The sequence below is a fragment of the Dermacentor andersoni genome, chromosome 9 (assembly GCF_023375885.2).
Source record: "Dermacentor andersoni chromosome 9, qqDerAnde1_hic_scaffold, whole genome shotgun sequence".
NCBI classification, from domain to species: Eukaryota; Metazoa; Arthropoda; class Arachnida; order Ixodida; family Ixodidae; genus Dermacentor; species Dermacentor andersoni.
The window spans coordinates 1,574,576-1,591,007 of NC_092822.1; positions in this window are offsets into that span (position 1 = coordinate 1,574,576).

Here is a 16,432-nt window from a genome sequence, read left to right on the forward strand (position 1 = left end):
CACAATAATTAACCAGAGTTTGCAAATCTTCCTGGCTATCTGCTAACAGTACAATATTCTCCGCATACATTAAACCTGGTAGTCGTTGCTCAAGAACCTTCCCGCCTAATATGTACGACAGTTGCCAAGGTTGAGGACTGGGCGTGTTGGTATAGCATATTAGAGGCTTGATTGCGCAACATTTGGACGACACACACAGAAGAGAAACACGCATCACAGAGCGTAAATACGACAGATTATACCCTAGATTGCTTCCTTGTGGCCTTCTTTCCATACTTATCATATAAAGCATGAAGAGCAGCGGTGATAGAGGACAACCTTGCCGTAATCCTTTGTGTACCTCGACAGTTGTACTCTTAATTCCTTCCCATGTTATTTCAACATTATTTTCTCGATATATTTCCTGTAGGAAATCAATTACCTCATGACCGATACCTTCATCCTTTAATATGTTCCACAGGAGTTCCCTGTTCACGTTGTCGTATGCACCGCTTATGTCCAGGAAGGCTAAATACAGAGGTATATTTTCCGGCTTCGCTATTTCTATGCACTGGGTAAGCACGAACAGGCTATCATCTAAGCGCCTAGCACTTCTGAACCCGTTCTGAAGTTCTCCGAGTATTCTATTACTTTCTACCCATGAGTGCATTCTTATTTCACCGCCTGCATCGCCAGCCTATATATAACGGATGTTATCGTAATTGGTCGGCGCCAAAATACCGGCGCCGCCAGCGCCGTCTGTATAATTGTGCGGCCGTTGTGGCCTCCGTGATTCGTACATTAATAACCACTACAGCAGGTTTTGTGCCATTTCGGCCGAACTACATACATAAGTTGCGAGACAAGAAAAAACATTGACATGCTCATATTGTATGCTATAGTTTGAGGCAGAAATAAATTACATGCAGTATTCTTGTTTTTGAATCGCTTATGCCGCATGCAGTCAGCAAAAGCATGGCCTTCAAGATCTGAAGAATTTATCCAGATAAAGTTGTCGCTGGGGTGTAATTTTAACGATTTAAACTTCGGTCACTGGCCTTAAAGCCCTCAATGACGTTATGCACAGCCGTTATCTGCACTACCTGCGCCATCACTTCGTTTCTCATTGAAGTAACTTCCTGCTGTCGTTTAAATGTAGCCCAGATATTGTCGACACAACCTCGGAGGTACACGCGTGCAGTGTGTGATGTTTCCGTGCGCTTTCTAACTGTGTCCGTTGTACAGCAACAAATATACGATGATTTTTAACTTTACCCATGAGGCGCTGGTTACGCTTGTGTGTTCCGTATCTTGCTTTCGTGGTGGTGTGCTTATCGTGCGCGGATCGCGCTAATGTCGTCCGTGCGTTCTCTGTGCAATGGTGACCCACGAAGATTCCTCGACAAAGAAAAACAAAAAGAACTGCACGTTTCTGCAGCGTGCATTTGTCGCATTTAAGTGGTGTGTACCATAAATGTGCGGCGGCGTTCGATGTGTTCCCGCCCCAAGCTGCAGTCGCCGCATTCCATCAAACAGATATGACGCGGCGGCTAACGCGCAGTGTTGCTCAGTGTTTCTTGGTTATCTTTGTTATTTACCTGCATACGCGAAAGAAACCACCATGCAGGCTTCCATTATATTATCTTGGATTTTCTAATTTCGTTTAGCGTCTTGTTCACCTTCGTCAATGAATGTCTTTTTAACGGTGATCTTGCTTGATAGTAAAAAAAAACCTCTCAAATGAGGTTGAAATAATCACTTTTTATCCCTCGAAAAGTGCGTGAGTAGTAATTTTACAAGAACTTAGTGATACACCTCTGTACATCGAACTAAAGAACAAATATCTAAACGTCTTACAGTGCGTGAATCTTACTATGATGTGTCAATATCTCAGTACGCTCTCAGTGCTGTGGGCCCACAGCACTGAGACACAGCACATATGTGCCGTTAACGTGGTGCGAGGCCGGCCTCGCACCACGTTAACGGCAAATGCAATTGTCCAATTCGCTCAGACGTAATGTTTAACAGTTACGGAAGAGAACAGCAGTTTACGATAGGTAGCGAGGCACTGGAAGTGGTAAGGGAATACGTCTACTTAGGACAGGTAGTGACTGCGGATCCAGATCATGAGACATGAAATAATCAGAAGAATAAGAATGGGCTGGGGTGCGTTTGGCAGGCATTCTCAGATCATGAACAGCAGATTGCCATTATCCCGCAAGAGAAAAGTGGATAACAGCTGTGTCTTACCAGTACTCACGTACGGGGCAGAAACCTGGAGGCTTACGAAAAGGGTTTTGCTTAAATTGAGGACGACGCAACGAGCTATGGAAAGAAGAATGATAGATATAACGTTAAGGGATAAGAAAAGAGCAGATTGGGTGAGGGAACAAGCGCGAGTTCTTAGTGACATCTTAGTTGAAATCAAGAAAAAGAAATGGGCATGGGCAGGACATGTAATGAGGAGGGAAGATAACCGATGGTCATTAAGGGTTAAGGACTGTATTCCAAGGGAAGGGAAGCGTCGCAGGGGGCGGCAGAAAATTAGGTGGGCGAATGAGATTAAGAAGTTTGCAGGGACAACATGGCCACAATTAGTACATGACCGGTGTAGTTGGAGAAGTGTGGGAGAGGCCTTTGGCCTGCAGTGGGCGTAACCAGGCTGATGATGATGATGATGATGAATGTACATCACTTTTTCATATCATTTGTTCCATGTACAAAATTTTCCACAGGTGCACGGCCACCTTCCCAAGTTAGAAAAGCACTTTGATATATTATTCAGCAGTATTCAACACTTTCTGTTAAATGTTTATAGAGTACAAATATAGAGCCGTTCTTAGACAGGCCGCACTTTAGCTTCTTTGTACGTCCTATAAACGTTCCTTCACAGAATTCAGTACATATGTCATATGATGGTACATTTTTAGATTGGGAATGGAGAGCCAGTCTATAGACAGGCCGCATTAGAAGTTCTGAAAACGTTCTATAAATGTTTTAATAGACTTTGGTACATAAGATGTCAATTCGACCTCTATAGAACGTTTATGGAGGGTGGATGTAGAGCCATTTTATAGATAAGCCGCATTAGAAGTTCTGAAAACGTTTTATAAACATTTTTCTATAGAATTTGGTACATAAGATGTCACTACGACCTCTATAGGACGTTTATGGAGGATGGATGTAGAGCAATTCTATAGACAGGCCGCACTAAAAGTTCTGAAAACGTACTATAAACATTCTTCTATAGAATGTTGTACATATGATGGCAATAAACCCTCTACAGACCGCTTATAAAGGGTGAATGAAGGGTCTGTCTATAGGCGAGCCGCATTAGAAATGTTAAAAAACGTTCTACAGACATTATTTAAAAAAATTGAGTACATATGATATCAATACACCCTCTCTAGAACATTTACAGAGGGTGAATGGAGAACCATGCTAGAGACAGGTCACCTTAGAAGTTTTAAAGACATTCTATAAAAATACGTTATAGAATTCAGTACATATAACCTCAATACACCCTCTATTGCACATCTATTGTGTGTGAAAGGACTTGTTTCTATAGACAGGTTTTTTTAGACTTCTTATAGAGATTCTTTGCAGACAACTCTATAGATCACGAGTTCTTATAGAGTACCTTTTGACTCCATTAGAACTCATTAGGAGTTCTAGCGACCAAGCGACCAAAGTGTAGAGAAAAGGCAAAACCGATGCGCTCAAGAAAGTCAATATACCACTGCTAAATGAGCCGAATTGGCAATCAGGATGCCTGCACACAAAATTAAAACCTTGAAATTTTAGTGTTCCATTATTATCTATGAATTCGTAATCTCTGTTGAACACTAGCCCAGAGGACGTGTTCGAACAGGTCTCCTTTTGCAGCTACGCAGTATACTGTGTCCGTTTTATTACATCTTCAGTGCCAGAATTCTACGGCAGACATCCGTTATCCTTGCCTTGAACTAATCTGACCTCCATCTCGATCATGTAAGCACGATCTTTCACATAGACCCAAAGAAAGAAATCGAGTGGAGAGAGGTCATGTGACCTAGCCGGCCAATTTACAGGCCCATGCCTTCCAAGCTATTGCGCATGAAAAGTCGCATCCAGCCATCATGCCTTGCTGGTGAATCAGCGCACTGACACGGACATGGTGAAGACACACAAGAAAAGACGACACTGTGTGTCTTCACCGTGTCCGTGTCAGTGCGCTGCTTCACCAGCTAGGTGCGATGATTAATCACCAACCAGCCCAACTTTCCACATTACTGAACTTCCGTATCCAGGCAGTTTCGTGCTCTGCTGCTGCTGTGTGCGGGTGCCCCATCTTGCTGATACCACAGAATTAAGTGGAAGACGTAACAGTGGGACTTTGCTGAGAAATTCATCCACCATTCCTTTAAGGATTTCGTTCACGTAACGCTGTAAAGTCAGTGTGTAATCGAAGAAGCTGGGACCGATCATAGCACCGGCGTAAATTCCGAACCACGCATTGAGCGACCACTGGTACTGGTGCCGATGGCACTTTACCCAGTGTAGATTGGAGTCCCTCCAATAGTGTGCATTATGCAAATTTACTTAGGCGTTTCTGCGAAGAGTGGCTTCATCTGTGCACATGATGCTCCTCAAAAAGTCCGGTTACTCATCGGCATTTTCTGAGGACCCAATTCAAGAAATCTAGACGATTCCACAGGCCCCCGTCTTCTAAGCATTAGTTCTGGCTAAGGTGGTACAGGTGAAAGGCCGTCATTTAGAGTCCTCCAAACTGATGACTTGGAAATCGGTACCTGAGCGGCCATGTCCCCGCACGCTAGCATGAGGGTTTGAGGCCATACATTCTAGAACATCCGTGCGTAGGCTAGGACTCAAAAATGGAGTCCTCCGCCGCTGTTTCTTGAAGCTGCCGGTTTGTCCGAGGCTTTTATCATTTCTGATGATAGCCGGCGCGTTTGGTCTACGGCCACCCTTCAATGATTGATATATTTGCGGCCTTCCTCTTATTGCCATTTGCAGGTCCCAAGGCAAGGATCATATTTACCTTCTGCTCATAAGAGAAAGACATGGCGACTGGGACGAAGCAAAACGTTCCTTTATACCTTTGCACGGACGTTGTCAATTCGCTTTTGTGGTGATAGGTTTTTGTGGCAAAAAACAACAACAACATCCGTGTACTTCATCTACGCTAAGACAACAGCTACCACAGCTTGTTTCCAACTAACACCAAACCCGACGTGTTACTTCAGCCGTGGCGCGGCAGATAATTACCTAGCTTGATCACGATGTTTTTCTTTATTTCCTTTATTCCGTTTTGGATAACTCAGAGGGAGCCTGTTCGAGGGCGCTGCTTTATGATCCGGGTGGGAGCGCAGTCGCGTGGCATTCTCCATATATCGCCGGGTTTACCAGTCCCAAAAGAATTTGCAAGGAACTAGTACGTCACTGAAAATACCGTAGTCAGATGTCCCTTGGCTATGCGTTCAAATGCCTCGTTAACACTTTGATAATTAGGATAGTACGTCTCGAGTTAGATAATTACCTAATTAAATCTAACAAATAATTACTGGATTCCACTGTACTTTAAACAATATGCACTAAATTTTCTTCGAATAACGCATTGCTCTTTCTTTTAAATCTTGCTGCATGATAGTAATTTGGACACCCTGCATATATTTATGACCTTTTCATGCAGCTGACGATGTTTTCATTCCTTATAGATGCAAATTATTAGAATTTTTTTTTTCATCAGTCGTGAGCATTGCATACTGGAAAGAGAAGCAATACTGAGACACAGCATTCATGTGCATTTCACACGCCATTGATATAAGACTCTGGCGAAGGAGTTACTGAAGTCTATAGGTTTTTTTCATGGTCCAAAAAGCAGGCAAAGCAATTTGACGCGTGGTGAACATAAAGCAACATGTTCATTCTCTAGGCATAAGCTATCCATAGCTTTAGAAATAATTTTTAATTGGCTACCTCCATTTCTTTCATAAATATAATTAACTTTGTCCTGCGTATACATTTAAATATATTATATATGTACATTGTGTTTACGGTGGAAATTTAAAACAATGTTGAAGTGACAAAATGCGGATGAGTCAGCCGCCGCTGGTGCCTCAATGCGCGTGTCCTGCTATCAGGCTTTGCAGAAGTAAAGCGAAAATATGAATTAGAAGCCGTGCACGCCCGCGCCAACAATTATGCACTATTATGCCTAGCAAAATTTCAAGTAAAAAGGTGGAGGAAAGTAAAAAGAAACCTTAAATGATGTGGGTAACAAAGCTCTGGAATGACGCTCTAGGTGTGTGTTGGGGGGGGGGAGTTTTCTACCTGCCCCCCCCCCCCCCCCTAGGGAAAACTTTATTAGACGCTTATGGATGCAGGTGACAATTCGCATGTCAGCTATCTTCCTTTACATTATGATACAACCATCGTTCCGTCCGCACTTCTAGCCCTTGATCATACCAAATTCTTATAACGAGCGCGCTCGTATGAACGTGAATGCGCACGGAAGTGGCCCGGCCGTCACAGCGTGTGCCAGTTTTCGCCGGATCGGCAGCGAACAGCGCACGCGACGCGGGCGTGTTAATGGCCACGCGCCGTCGCCCACCCCGGCGCGCTTGCCTGAGCCGGCCCGCCGTGTCCTTGCAAGGCCGACGGGCCTTCGCGATGAATCAGCGGGCCGCCTCTCTCGAGATCTCGCGAATGCATTGCTGTTGCGGGCACCCGATCGCTCACCGTCGCTTCTTGGTAGCTTTGAGGGGCTGGCATGCGCCCGTCAAGGTTGCGTCAGACGCCTGGAGGAGAAGCTTGGCTGTCGCGTATACCTCGCGTGTGCTTGTAGTGGTACCAGTATAGTTACTCTGTGCATACCGAGCTTTGCGAGGCCTTCCTTGACTCGTCCACCTACCCTACAAAGCCTCCGGCTAACGAATACCAACTTTTCTCAAATGTTAGTAGATGCATACAAAGAATTTTTATGTACTTCTTTAACCCACCTTATCTAGAGGGGCATTAGCCGAAACTGGCGTCTTTCACTGTCAGAATGCCGGAACTGCTTTGCCCTCTTGTTCGGCATGTGTGGCATGACCGGAATGACCGATTCTATCGCACTTCATTTTCATGCTGTGTGCCCGTGGTCTTGCTTCGCCGGCGTTATCACTGCAGCATCTGTTTCGTGTTGTTCACGTAAAGAATACGATCGAGCCAAGTGTCAGTCAACACAGAACCCCGTTGCTTTATTTGCTCAACTATATATACGTTGTGGGTAGGAGAGGGAACACGTTTAAGATAGCTTTCGAGGGCATGTTCGTTGGTTCGATCGTTAGTGGGCATGCGCAGTAATGCCGAGTTGAACATGATGTGCATGTCTTTATAAAACACGATACATCCTCTTTTCTGTATAAACACGAGAGTGAAAATATTATCGAAAGGTATTGCGAGGGGTTACGAACATTGCTTAAAATTGCTGCCGTATTGGAGGCGCGGTGGTGGTCTTCTTTGCCGTGTTGATCTCCTCAAAAGCGGACTTGTCTCATTTGATATCGCCGGTGCACCTCCGTTTGACGACGTATGTTCGTTTACAATGCCGTCGTTGTCGCTTTCGTCGTCCGTGGAATCTCCGGTGGATGACTCCATGCTGAAAGGTTCGGCTGTCGCAAGAAGGTGCTGCCGGTTCCGACGCAGAATTTTGCCGTCTTCTGTCTCTACTCGGTAGGACCTTGGTTGCTCCGCTCGCATCACTCTGGCTTTGGTATCCCATCGGTCTCCGCGCACTCGTACGACTTGTCCTTTCCGTAAAGGAGCCAGGGAGCGTCTCGGCTGTTCCGCCTGTCGATGCTTCCTCACAGACGTGCTGGGTACTTCCGCAAAATCCGGCAATGGCGTTCGAAGCCGTCGACCAAATAGCAGTTCACCCGGCGATCTGCCGTCTTCCAGAGGACATGACCTGTAACTGAGCAATCCGAGCCAGAAGTCCTCTCTTCCTTCGGTTGTCTTTTTAAGGATTCTTTTTACCACCTGAACCCCTTTCTCGGCCAAGCCATTTGAGCGTGGAAACCGCGGGCTTGAAGTGACGTGCTTGAAATCGTATCTTTCTGAAAAGAGCAGAAACTCGCGGCTGGAGAATTGCGGTCCGTTGTCAGTGCACACTTCTTTTGGTATGCCGTGTCTAGCAAATATTGCGCTTAGTTTATCAATCACACCGGCTGCTGACGTGTCCTGCAAGTGCTCAACCTCGGGAAAATCAGACAACGCATCATACGCACACAGATACGATTTGCCAGCGTACTGGAAGATGTCAACACCAATCCTACACCAGGCATGCGCAGGCACTGGGCGGATAAGAAGGGGTTCGCTGTGTTGCCTGTATGCGTGCTTCTGGCATACTGAGCATTTTTTAATCACATTTTCGACATCAGTGTTCATACCGGGCCAGAAAACCAAACGACGCGCACGTTCTTTGCACTTATTTAGTCCCATGTGGCCTTCATGGATTCTTCTTAACATTTCTTGGCGCATGCTGGTTGGCACCACGACCTTGCACCCTTTTAGTAGCACCCCGCTTACGGCTGACAGTTCACTTTCGAAATGCTTAAGCCGTCCCTGCACAGGTTGGTTCTTCTGAAGGCACGTGACGACACTATGCAAGTAGCTGTCATTTCGCAGGTTGGTTCTTCTGAAGGCACGTGACGACACTATGCAAGTAGCTGTCATTTCGCGTTTCTTTTGATAGGCGCTCTAACCTGGCATCGCTTACAAGTGACGATACAACACCTACGGCGTGAATCTCGATGTCATCTTCTGCTTCATCCTTTTGCGGTTTTCCTACAGAGGCACGCGACAGCAGGTCTGGCAGCACGAACTGCTTTCCTGGAACAAAATGCAGAGTGAAATTGTACTTTAGTAAACGTAGAAAGAAGCGCTGCAGTCTCGGTGGCATGTCAGCAATTGCCTTTTGCGAAATATTGATCAGGGGGCGGTGATCTGTTTCGAGGATGACCGTGCGTCCATACACAAAATGGTGAAATTTCTCGCACCCGTATACCACAGCCAACGCCTCCTTCTCAATCTGTGAATATCGTTTTTGAGTGTCGGTGAGTACTCGCGAAGCATACGCAACAGGTTTCCAAGCGTCCCCGTAACGCTGTAGCAATGCTGAGCCGATGCCATTTTGCGATGCATCCGAAGCTATTTTAGTGTCACGCACCGGGTCGAAGATAGCCAGAACTGGCTGGCTGCTTAAAGTTGCACAGATATGGATCCATGATGCGAGCGGAGCAACCAAGGTCCTACCGAGTAGAGACAGAAGACGGCAAAATTCTGCGTCGGAACCGGCAGCACCTTCTTGCGACAGCCGAACCTTTCAGCATGGAGTCATCCACCGGAGATTCCACGGACGACGAAAGCGACAACGACGGCATTGTAAACGAACATACGTCGTCAAACGGAGGTGCACCGGCGATATCAAATGAGACAAGTCCGCTTTCAAGTTGATGTGCTTGCTGCCGACTAGTGCTTCTGCTACCCAGTCACGATGGGTTTCGACAGTATCGACCGATACGTCGAGAATCGTGAAGTCTTCGTCAGCATTGACTTCTGCCACTTGCCTGTTGCTCTTGCATTGCACAGCAAAATGGTTCTTGCCTCCGCATCGTCTACAGGTGCGTCCAAACGCCGGACAATTCCTCAAGCCGTGCTCCCGACCACACCTACTGCATTTAAATACTGGGGATGCAACAGTTTCCTTTGACCTTGCTTGGATATGGTCAACTTGGCGCTGTTCGCGTGCCCAAAGTTGATTTTGTGCATCTGACAACTCGGCGGATTTGCACACCTGCTCAGCTTTCGCCAGAGTCAATTCCTTGTCCCTTAGCAGCTTCTGGCGCACTTTGTCGTCGCTCGTTCCAAATACAATTTGGTCACGGATCATTGAATTTTCCATTACGCCGAAGTTGCACGATTTCGCCAGGTGCCTCAGGTCCCTTGCGAATGGTTCAAAGGGCTCACCTTCTGCTTGGACTCGTCGTCGAAATAGGTACCGCTCATGTATTTCATTCACCTGCGCTGCGCAGTACTCATCGAATTTCTCGATGACGGTCGCATAGTCCATTCTTTCGGCGTCTTCAGTGAAAGTGAAGTTGTAGATTTATAACACATCTTCACCTCCCAAACTGAGCAGTAGGGCAGTCTTCGTGCTATCATCCCGAGGCTGCTAGGAAAAGCTCGAATTTTTGCTTAAAAAGCTTCCATTGTTTGGCAATGTCGCCACTCAGGCGTAACGGTTCAGGAGGCTTTAAGAATTCCATCACGGATGACCACGCACTTCTGACACCATGTTTCGTGCCGCTCGCGCAAAGAATACGATCGACCCAAGTGTCAGTCAACAAAGAACGCTGTTGCTTTATTTGCTCAACTATTTATGCGTTGTGGGTAAGAGAGGGAGCACGTTTAAGATAGCTTTCGAGGGCATGTTCGTTGGTTCGATCGTTAGTGGGCATGCGCAGTAATGCCGAGTTGAACATGATGTGCATGTCTTTATAAAACACGATACAGCATCGACCGGTATTGAGTGGCGGACAATACTAATTGTTGAACTGAATCGAGCGAAAGGAATCCAGTACTTTATACCGGCCCTACGGTGCACGACCTGCCTTGGGTGCTTTTACTGCTATGCATTTGATGTATTACTTTTGTTAGGAAAGGTAATTGTTTGCCACCGTATCAACTGCAAACCTAGCATTCCCATGCCTGCTTTAACATATTTTGCAATTGAGTATAGACCAATATACTACCGAGATTGAGGGTCAATTTCAGCGAGGCTCTTCTACTAAGGCACGTCTACAACCACCACCTACCCAGCTGCACGGCATACACTATGGAACAGCGGGCAAGACGATGGGCGCTCTTTATCCACGGCGGGAACTCCTTCCCTCTAGCAAGTCGCCACATGCAGCTAGTTCGATGTGCAGGCCTAAAGCGGGAAGCGTTGACCGCGCTTCTGGAGCGGCGCACGACGACTAATCTGAACTAGCCTATACACCATTGAATTTAATACGTTCGAACGCCTTTATCTGGGGTCTCCGAAATCATTCGTTAAACAGGCGACTTCGCTGTAAATGCCGCACACCGCGCCGCCCACAGCAGAACAGGGATTCCTTCGTGTAGCATAGCCATGGCGTGCTCGCAATAACGCCAGACCAGTGAAGCATCAGCGTAGTCAGTAGAACAAAATGAACGTTTATTCAAAGGTGTAGAGCGTATGTATAAGTAGCCGAGCGGCAGGAAGATAGGAAGGAGCACGTGTTAGAGTGGTAGTCCGAACTCTGAAGGATCGCCAGATGAGGCGATAAAAGGTGCGCGCACTTGGAAAACACGTGAAGTTGCAACACTTCGTAATACAGGTAATTTCGTTACAGAGGCGGTCGTTACTCTCGATTTCGATAGGATGAGTCAACTCATGGGTGCGCCGCGGCGTGGCGCTCTCAGCATGCATTCTGTAGAGTTACTGTATATGGCTGCCTATAGGATTCTGTAGTGCCTCTGTATACGCTAGGGGCATGTATATAGGGACAATAGAATTCTGTAGGGCGCATCGATGGTGCCACGTTTCACCGTTGCGCTGCCCTGCTATCGAGCCACTCTATAGTATGATGCTGAGTGGCAATACAGAGCCATTGGCATTAAAAACCCAAGCGTGACCTTCATATGTCGAACATGGCAGACCTTCACGGGAACGTGGAACCTTGAAGCGAAAGAAAAATCAGAAGTGACAGAAAAATAATTATTGCTTGAACCACCATTCTAACCAGGGGACTTTGTTGTGCCCGTGTACTCTATTCCTCGGCAGGCTGGCACACTCACGTGGCTCCCCACCCTCAGGAAAGGAGGAGAACGGTGCGTAGACTACGATCATTGGTGTGCTAAGCAAAGAACGGACAAAAAAAAAGAAAAATACACCAACCCTTTCCCTACCGGAATATGCGGGCAAGCGAAGCGTTTCCTGCGTGCACCTGACCTTCGTTACGGTTAAGTAACCCATACATAACGGTGCCGGATTGCTTCGGCCTCCCGCTCCCTCAGCTCTGGATCTTCTCGTTGCTGCCGGATTGCCTGGGCTTGGGCGGCTCTAACAGCAGGATGGGCGCGCCGACGGTGAGCCCTTTCGCGGGCAATTTCTCGCAGCCGCTTGTCGAACGCTACCCGTTCCCCCGGGGAAAGCATAACGCGTGGTCATCCAATCCATTTTCCGAGACTGAACCAGGCCCCGCACACTCTCAAGTTCAATAAATGGCCACAGAGGGCGAAAAAATCGACCGCGCGCCGCTGCTAACAAAATCAGCACGGTAGAATCACTTCGGGATGCTTAAGTTCGTTCCAATACTTCCCGCTAGAGCGCCGTAATAAGCGCCATTTTATTTTGCAAACTTTCTCCTACAATTATCGAAGCCTTCTTATTACATAAAAACAGGGTAAAATGATCATTGCTAATTAGATATTGTACTTTTTATTAGTAAGTTCATTCTTCCTTTGTCCCTATAGGCGGAAATAGCGTTCAGCATCATCGATCTTTCACGTGACCTCTGGTCTGGATTTAAAATTTTCACAGGTATTTTCGAGTGCACGGCGGCACGGATTCATTCGTTCGTACACTCAGACTGGTTGCTTCTTTGTTGCTAAAACTAGTTCATTTCGCTTCGATGTCTCGCGTTATTTAACTTGGGTTGAAGTGACGTGCTTGCAAGCGGACATGTAAGCCCGAAAGTTGGGTTTCGGTCGTGAGCCATTCGGAACACGTCTGCATCGAAACGGGAGCTGGATGTTGCTGCGGCTGACAACGGCAATAACGGTGAGTCGTTTAACACCGCTGCTTGAATCGTTATATAATATCCGTCTCATTAACTTACAGGCGGGGACAGGTTAACGAACTAGATCCTGCATTACATATGGGCAGTCAGGATCTCAGTTGATGTTTTCTAAATAAACCTTTACTTGCGAGGCTGTCGTCATACACACACAATCAGGAAAGAAAGAGCGATATCGGAACGCGCGTCTCATTTTTCATCTGATTGTAGCCGTGGTCATAGGCGACTGAGTAGTCTTATCAATATACATATAAAACTTTTTTTCGAGTCCGCCGGCAACTTCTTTCGTCCGCAAAGCCGAATAATCCTTTGGTAAAATGAAGTGATAGTACAGAATTTAATGTATTAAGCAGTTGCAAGCATGATAATTCACCCATATTTCGTACTTGTTGGTTGCAAATGTTCTTGCTGTTCAGTTTGGTTTACCGTAGGGCATTTGTTTTTGCAGTAGTGAAGCGGTGCATCACGTTCGTGCAGAAAAATAGTGCATCAGTTCTAATAGCTTCCTGACTTCCATGCATTCGCTTGTGGAAGCAGCAGTGTGATCTCTTCTAGTGCATAAATGAACGCACAAATGTTCTCATTTGTGATTTTAATAATACTTAAGCTGTTGATATGCATCGTAGTTAGGGAGACATCAATTTTATGGACAATAGCAATGTTTATTTGACATGCTGCTTAAGCACCCTAGAACAGACAGTGTACATTTGCATGTGTTCTGTAATCGCAAACCATTACAGTATATATGTCACACCTTTTAGCACTTCATATGGCAAAATTGTGCTTTTTCAATTTCTAATTCAGTCAAAACTTCTGTTCCAGACATGCAGTAATGAGGACGGCACCAGTATAAAGCAAAACGCTCCCCGCACTAAACAGAAGCTGCTGCCTGCTACAACAAGGCCTTTGTGTGGACGTTGGCTGCTATTACAAGGTAAACAACACATGGTTCAGAAATAAATATGCTTGATATATGCAGTATTGGCTTGCTGTTTGCAGCAGATATGAATGTTTGTTCATATTTATGGTTCAGTCTAATTGGTTCGAACATAAAAGAAAACACACATGAATCTGGCTAATCTGTGCTGTATCTCGTGTCACCGTTCTGCCACAACAGAGTCTATCCCCAACAGAGTCATCCAGGTAACTCAAAAATGACTTTCTAGAAATTCTTCGTCTTCGGATGCACCTGCAACTTCTGACCAAGCACTGACGGCGCTGGCCAAAAGAGTTGCGTCAGTGCGGATGCACATCGCGTCAGCTCCGCATTTTCTTATGATTCTCGGCGGAAAATCGCATTTTGCGGAGAAATCCATTGATCTTCACAAGAACAGGTGCCAAGGAGTCCAAGGACACCATTCTCTACCAGGTGGGCCCGTTTTTCGGCCGTCAATCGTTCCTTCCTCTCGCTACGCGTGGCGGGAGATCTACACCTAACTAGAACGCCTCGACACCTCGAACGGCTCCGCCGCAGCGGTGGCTGAGAGAGCTCGGCCTACCGACGGAGATACCCAGACCCTGCTCCATTATGGAAGTCGTGAGCGTGGAAGGCGAAGAAATGCAACCGGAGGAGTTCGGAAAAGAATCAGGTTGGTGCGAAGTTAGAAGAGGCACAAAGAAGCGATGCAGCGGTGGGGCCGGATTGGCGGGACACGAGCAGCCGGGAAGAACCTTCGTCGGGGAAGCAAAAAATAGAAACAAATGGAAGAACGAACGCAAGGTGCGACAAATCATCAAAGCAAGTAGGCTGCCTAACCTGCCAAAAGAAGACTACAGGGTTATCGTGCGTCCACGTGGCGGACTTAAGGTATCAGACTACAAGCTGGATCGCATTTACTACTGTCTGCGCAACGCTGCCGGGGTCGGCCGAGAGACAGCGGAGGAAGACAGCATATGCATAAACAGCAAACAAAATATAGTGGTGCTCAGCACACCTTCCGAGGAGCGGGCCAGGAAATATGGGGCTATCAATAAGCTACGCCTTGGAGAACAAGAATTTGAAGCAAGTGCTTACAGAGCAGCTCCTGATAATACATCCAAGGGTCTCATCAGAGGAATATCCCAGGAGGAGAGTCCGGAGGACATAGTGACCAGTCTGGTCACGCCACGCAATCCTGGAGTCTTGCACGCCAAGAGAATGGGTAACACAGACAACGTGATCATTTTATTTGAAGGTTTTCACGTCCCCAGATATGTGAGGTATGGAGCGATGGTTATCCAATGCTCCTTGTATAAAAAACACATCGACATATGCTATGGATGCGGAAGAACAGGGCACAGGGCTGACGTGTGCCCCAACCCTGAAGACAAGATTTGCCGGGGGTGTGGGTGCAAGAATCCTCAGCAGGATCACAACTGCGACGCGGAGTGCCAACTGTGCGGCAAAGACCACCTCACGGGAGACAAGAAGTGCCAAGCAAGATACAAGATACCGTACCTGGTCAGGAGACGCCGCTGGGAGCGACAGAGGAGGGAAGAAGAAGAGGCCGAAGAGGAAGAGTACTCCTACCACAACTACAAAGAAACCAGAGGGAGCAACAACAATAATCATAAGACTGTAGCGAGCAAGCAGCCCTCAACCGACAGAGAAGAAACAAGCAGGAAAAACTATGGAAGACACCGCTCTGGTTCCTTCCCGAGACTGCCAGGGGAAGCCGGTCGCGAACGCTCCAGGTCCAGGTCCAGGACCAGATCGTGGACGAGATCAAGGTCGAGGTCCGGTTCGAGAACTAATCGAGGGGGAGACGGGAGCAAAGCACAGGTGAGCTGGGCAAGCGCGGTCTCCGGCACTGCTACTCAATCGCCTAAAGTTAAAGGGTCCGCCCTAGAACAGGAAATGACACAGATTAGAAACATGTTAGAACAGATTACCCGAGAGAATGCAACGCTTAAAGATGAGATCAAGCAGCTTAGGGCAGAAAACGCGAAGCTTCAGCAACAAAAGAATGTCAACGCACCCTCCGCCAGTACGACGTCGACGCGTAGTCGGGCTCCAACGCCCGTTCCCACGCAAGCGAACGGAGAAGCACCACCACACAAAAGGAGGGCACAAGAAACGGCTGAAGAAAAGAGTGTATTTGCAATCAGCGAGGTTATGGGAACGTTTAAAGGAATGTTCGATGGGTTACAGCAACAAATCACAAACATGTATGTAGAGATTAAACAACGATTCGATGGATTAGAGAATAGAGTAGCGGCACTAGAAAGCACACCAAAGGATATTAGGCCGGCAGGCGCAGGACCGGTTAAAAGCAAACCGTATAGCAGGCCGAATACGGTAGAAAATAGCAAGGCCACCGGGGAAGAACAGATAAATCAACATGGCGCCGCGTAACCAATACGCGATTTGGCAATGGAACTGCCGCGGGTATCGTCGCAAGCGAGGAAACCTGCAGCAGTTCGTAACAAGTAAGGAGGCGCCAGATGTCATCGCCCTGCAGGAAACCGGGGGGATCGCAAAATTATCGGGGTATAAATCGTACAGTGCTTCCGGCGAGAAGGCAACCGTCACGACGCTGATACACAGAAACCTCTCGGCTGTCGAGCACGATACCGGTGTGCGCGGCATAGACCACGTCCTGATTGAA